Genomic DNA, 6,285 nt, shown 5'->3' with positions numbered 1-6,285 from the left:
AAACTTTAATAGTGAGTATTCAGAAAAATCATCAAGATAATATAAATGTATTGATTACTCTTGGTTTAAAAAGGCAAAAATGAGATAACTTTAATAATAATGATCCCATCTAACATTAGTAAAACTCTATAAGGAAAGGTACTGTGTTCTCTGTTGTAGCACAGGGATAGCTCAGTGCCTGGGCAAACACAAGTGGCTAGAATTTATATTTATAGAAAGAATAATAAAATAAACAGTGCTGCGTCTTGAGACTGCAAGTGTTAGGTATCTGGAAAATTTACTTATGTATAATGCAAATTTCAGTTCTTGACTGTTTACTTGTATTTCTATAAGAAGTGGTTTATTTGTGGAATATCAACAGTGAAAAGTTGTTTTACTAAGGTTTATATGCTATTATTTCTTTGTAATTTCTTTCATTTACTGAGTACACACAGTACAAGTGCACACAGTATAAAATTCTAGTGTTCCTTCCATAAAGTTTCCTAACCACCCACTGCTTTTCTTAGGGATAAACACGATCCCTTGGCATTTTTGATCCATTCCTAACTACTAGTAATGCAAGCAAAATTTAACTTTATTTCATTTATTATTGCTTAGTGGATGTTGCTCTAAAAAAAGCAAGTTTTCTTTTTTATGATGTAAACTTATTGTAATTAGAATAATTTGCATTCCACAGATGAAAGGCTGTCCAAAAGTCAATGATCCAGAAGTATTCTTTGAACATTAAAGTAAAAACGTGAATTGTTGTACTTTATTACTCCTTGATGAAATTGGACTTGGCAGGAGCAGAGTCTGGATCAATGCCAAGTTTATTCCCAGAGTTTGCAATTAGAGAGCAGGCTGTACCAGAAATCAAGGAAGAGGCTTCTTTCAAGAGCATTGGGCCAGAGCTGGGCATTACTAAGGCCTGGACAGAAGAAGGGGAACTAACATTTGTTCATCAGTAATAATCAATATAATGTGTTATAAGGATTCCTGGACCTTGGCTCAAGATACCGGAGAGTTCACTGACTTCCTTTCTGAAGACCTGCGTTATCTTGAGAAATTGCCTTAGTTTCTCTGGGAGATACTATCTTAGATATAAAATAAATGTTCAAAGATGTCTTGCAAGACTAATATTCTGTAATTTCCAAAAAGGCTGGACATAGGTTGTCTTAACAATTACAACACTTCTTCATTGACTATCCAGTGTCATAGAATCTAAAGTATTACTATTTTGTTTGGACACAGTATCAATGAGGCTTTTGTTTTGTTTTTTGTTTGTTTGTTTGTTTGTTTAGAGACAGGATCTTACTCTGTCACCCACTCTGGAATGCAGTGGTGCAATCATAGCTGATTGAAGCCTCAAACTCCTAGGCTGCTATTTTTCTGCCTCAGCCTTCTGAGTAGCTAGGACTATAGGCACAAACCATTGTGTCTGGATTTTGTTTTTAAATTTTTTACAGACAGTGTGTCTCACAATGTTACCCAGGATTTCATGAATTCCTAATCTTAAGTGATCCTCTTGTTTTGGCCTTCCAAAGCACTGGGATTACAGGCATGAGCCACTGTGCCCAGCCCTACAAGGTTTTAAAGTGATGTTGAACATACGCATGACACAAACACAGCCAATTCAAAGCTAGAGAATGTATCACACTCCCTGGTTTCCACTTAACCTCCAAAATTTAGGATTTCTGAATTTATGCTTCCAGGATTTCTACCTCTAGGTTTTCACCAAAGTCAGCTGATTTGATGTATATATCCTACTTTTTGGCTCCCCAGAAGTTTGTTATACTTTGTGTGACTTTAAGTATATATATCTGCATGTGCAGACTTTTTTTTCTTTGCCACAGTCAGGAGCGATGGTGTCTTCTTGGATGTTATCCTCTATTGCTGGGAAGCAGTAGATTAAAAAAAAAAAAAACTGTATCAGACAAAGCAGAGATTGGAAACTTGTCTCTACCAGTTACCACTTTGATCTAAATCTTTGTTTCCTTCTTCGCAAAATTTAATAAATAATAGTAACTTTTAAGAGTTGATATAAAGATTAAATGAGATTATCATTTAAAACATTTAGCTCAGTGCCTGACATCAAATAAAACTTTAGTATATTCTTGTTATATTTATTATGATAGTGTTCTTGGAGGCCAGGTAATTTTCTCTTTTTTCAGTGTGCTTAGAAGTTGCCCCAAGAAATATATTTTGGTTTTCAGTTGGGTAAGAATTTGGTTAAGAGTCATACCATGGAATTTTCATTTACATTAATGTTCCTTTTATTTTATTTTTTAAGTAGCGGTTTCGTTGAGATCACACTCATATATTAAATGATTCACTCATTTAAAGTTTCGATTCGGTGATTTTTATTCACAAAGTTGTACAACCATCACCACAATCAATTTTAGAACATTTTTAAAAAGAAAAAAAAAATCCCATGCCCATTAGCAATTACTCTCCTTTATTTCATTTTGCCTGTTAAAGTGAGAAAAATGTCATTCTCTTACTTAGACTGCTCTTGGAATGAATAAATATTGAATGAATGGGTGGCGATAGGAAGTGAGTATATAATGCAAATAAGTTTGAGATTGGTACACAAATATTTCAACAAAATGGATACAATAAAATTCATTGACTTCTGTTTCAAATCATAGAGTAACAAATTCTATGGAAAGGGAACATAGTATTTCTTTTGATAAATAATATTATTATCATATTATCTATTATTCTTTTTGGCAATTGTCACAAAAACATTCATAATTCTGGACTTAGTAATGGTCTTCTGGGAGTACATTCTTAAGAGATACTTAAAATTTGCAAAAATATATTTGCAAGAGTTAGGCTTATGATTAGGACATAAAAAGACATGAAAGATCTTCCTTCACTCCCACTGAAACAATGTTACCCAATAAACCAAACATTTCATACTTTTGTTTAAAACCACCGTTTTGTAAAATTCTGTTGCGCAGGTACAAATAAATCTCAAAGAACTAAATTACTTCAGAGAGACAAAATCTTTGTAGGTGAGCAATAGATGGAGAACATTTCACCTGGTGCAGTTGCTGAGGCTGGGTCAGCATAGGTAAAAAAGCAAGCTTCCAAACCAAAGATAATCTTTCCTTTGAGGAAGAGAAATGCTGCTTTGAACCTCTGAGCTGGCATGAAGGCTTTACATCTAAGGAAGCTTCAATGCAAAGAAAATGCACTTCCCCAAATAATCCTCTTACATGAGTATTTTACTGAGTAATCAAATATTGGGGTCAGGCCTGTAAAGGGAAGGATTTTATATTACCTAGCAATTTCATATTTAAAAGTCTCTTATTTTCTTTGTTTTCTGAACTCAGAAATCTTGGGGTTGGTCTTCAAGACACAAAGTTGGACGGTCTCACTGCGCTGCAGTCCTGCAAAAGAGTGACAGGACAAGGGACAACTGAAACTGTCATATATTGCTTTTGGAATATAAAACACTACAAGTACTTTGTAAAATGGCTTAGCAGTTTGTTATAAAATTAAACCCAGCAATTCCACTCTTATTTGCCCAAGAGAAATGAAAATCTATGTTTGCAAAAAGACTTGCGGAAGAATGCAGCTTTATTCCTCTCCAGTGTCCCCAAAGTGAAAAGAACCCAAATGTCCTTTAATACATGAATGGGTAAACAAATTTATCAGTGGAATAGTATTCAGCAATAAAGAAAAACTACTGATACATATGACAACATGTACAAATCTCAAAAAATATTATGTTGAGCCAAAGAAGCCAGACATGAAAACTTACACTGTACGATTCATTTATATTTCACTTTAGAACAGGACAAACCAATATGTGGTGATGGAACATTGACAAGTGGTTGCCTTGGGATGGAGAGCAGGGAGGAGAGTGTGGAGGAGAGTGGGGTTAACTGCAAAGGTGCTCAAGAGAATTTTCAAAGGTGACGAAACTTTTCTATCTCTGTATTGGTGGCTATATGGAAGTGTCCATTTGTCAAAACTTATTGACTCATACAATTAAAATCGGTATATTTTATTATATGCAAATTAATCTCAATAAAATTGACTTTTAAAAAGTTACTTACAAATTCAAATAAGTCATATAAACAGTAATTTGCTGAAAACTATTAATTTCTTTGTTCCTTAATACAGAAAAACAACCCAATAAAGAAACTGGAACAAGCTATATAAATACTAGCAGCTGGGCAATGGCATAGCCAAATTATGATACCTTAGTGTTCAATAACATTATTCAAGGAAGTTGAATTATTAACTATTATTATCTTTTATTTTTATTTTTTTATTTTTTATTTTTTTGAGACGGAGTCTAGCTCTGTCGCCCAGGCTGGAGTGCGGTGGCCGGATCTCGGCTCACTGCAAGCTCCGCCTCCCGGGTTCACGCCATTCTCCGGCCTCAGCCTCCCGAGTAGCTGGGACTACAGGCGCCTGCCACCTCGCCCTGCTAGTTTTTTGTATTTTTTAGTAGAGACGGGGTTTCACGGTGTTAGCCAGGATGGTCTCGATCTCCTGATCTCGTGATCCACCCCTCTCGGCCTCCCAAAGTGCTGGGATTACAGGCTTGAGCCACCGCGCCTGGCCGAATTATTAATTATTAACACCATGTAGTAATATGGCAATTGTTTAGGATATCAACATTTAAGTAGACTAAAAACTAGAATTTTATTGATTTCTGACATTGAGATAAATGTCATAAATCTAAGCTCTACATAAATCTCATAAATTTAAGCTCTACAACCATGGGAAAAAATCAGTGATTAGTTTTAGCTGATTCTCTATTTACTGATAAGGTATAACCAAAATAACAATAATAACTAGAAATTATAATGTTAGCAAAATGAAGGTAGTAGAATAGATCAAGCACATTTGGCTTAAGTGATTACATTTGTAAAAGTTAATTGTCAGTCTTTTTCCAGTAAGAGTAATAAAAGGTTTGTGGAAATTTGGCCTGTTAAAAATTCTCATTTCTAGACTTATTATAAATATTAATATTTGTTAAATGTTTTTCTAATTTATTATATTACTAAGTAAATCAAACAACATAAAGTTTATATATTTGTGCTTTTTGTATAAATGATAGTATTGTTAAAATTTAACAAGCTCTTCAGACTGTGTATTTTATTAATATATTAGTTTACATTTATTTCCATGTTTAGCAACAGCCAATACTTGTGAAGAAATATCTTAATATATTACCATTTCTGACCAAGTTCTAATATTGCAATTAAACATTAGTGAGAACAAAACAGAATCCTACAACTTAGAACAAATTCATTTCTCACTTATAGACTATTTCTAGATAGAAAATTCCAAAACCCCCAAAACACTTAAAAGAAAAATACAGAAAATATATGTCAGGTTGCTAGAAACCATTAACTTATTATCATAAGGCCTCTGCTTCTTTGTATAAAACTATAAAAGATAGACTTGCTTTCATTCTTATTTGGTAAGGATTAAAATATTATGAAAAACAGCAGTGATATTTTAGCATGCAAAAATACTCAGTAGCAATTCATGTGTTCAATATTCTTATGACCCTCAGAAAATTAACCAGTACTGGTTTCAGTTGTGTTTGTACCTGTAAACCATGCTGAACATTGACTCCATGCTGTGCTTATAAAGCAGCCATAAGTGAGACAGGATAATATATGTGAGTTTGATTTACATTTTGGAATTCAAGGGGATAAGATAAAGAATAACCGAGATTTGAGCTATTGTGGGAAGTCTCCAGAGTGGTCAGCGATCAAGTAAAGTGAGGCTCAGGATTATTTTTTTATGCATGGCAAAGTGTACAGTTGAATTGTGTCACTGCAGCAGCATTTAATAAGTAAAGGTAAAGTCATTTGGTAAAGTACTGTATTAGATGTCAGATCAAATCTAAGATGGCCACTACCATAATGAGAGAGAGAGAAAGGTTATATATATATATATATATATATATATATATATATATTTTTTTTTTTTTTTTGCTCAAACTAGAGCTTTCTCAAGTCTAAGGTTGCTTTCTCAATGTAGCCATTTAGAAAGCCATCTAGAATATTTACAGTTTAAAAAACAGAAAACTGACAGTTTTTTATTCCTTCCAATGCATTGTCTACAAAACTCATTCTTACTACAAGTCATGACAGATGAGATTGGGAGTGTTTGGGGTGGTGTGGCCATAAACTAGAAGTTCTGACAGTGTCCCACATAACAAATGTCTCCACAACTGAAGAATCACTATGAATCAAATTACTCAAACATCTATTCTTAGTTACAAGATTCCTAGGTACAATCTTCTATTTTGCTTTGGAAAAATAATTGTTT

Source organism: Macaca fascicularis, chromosome 6 (assembly GCF_037993035.2).
Source record: "Macaca fascicularis isolate 582-1 chromosome 6, T2T-MFA8v1.1".
Taxonomy (NCBI): Eukaryota; Metazoa; Chordata; class Mammalia; order Primates; family Cercopithecidae; genus Macaca; species Macaca fascicularis.
This window is presented reverse-complemented; position numbering follows the sequence as displayed.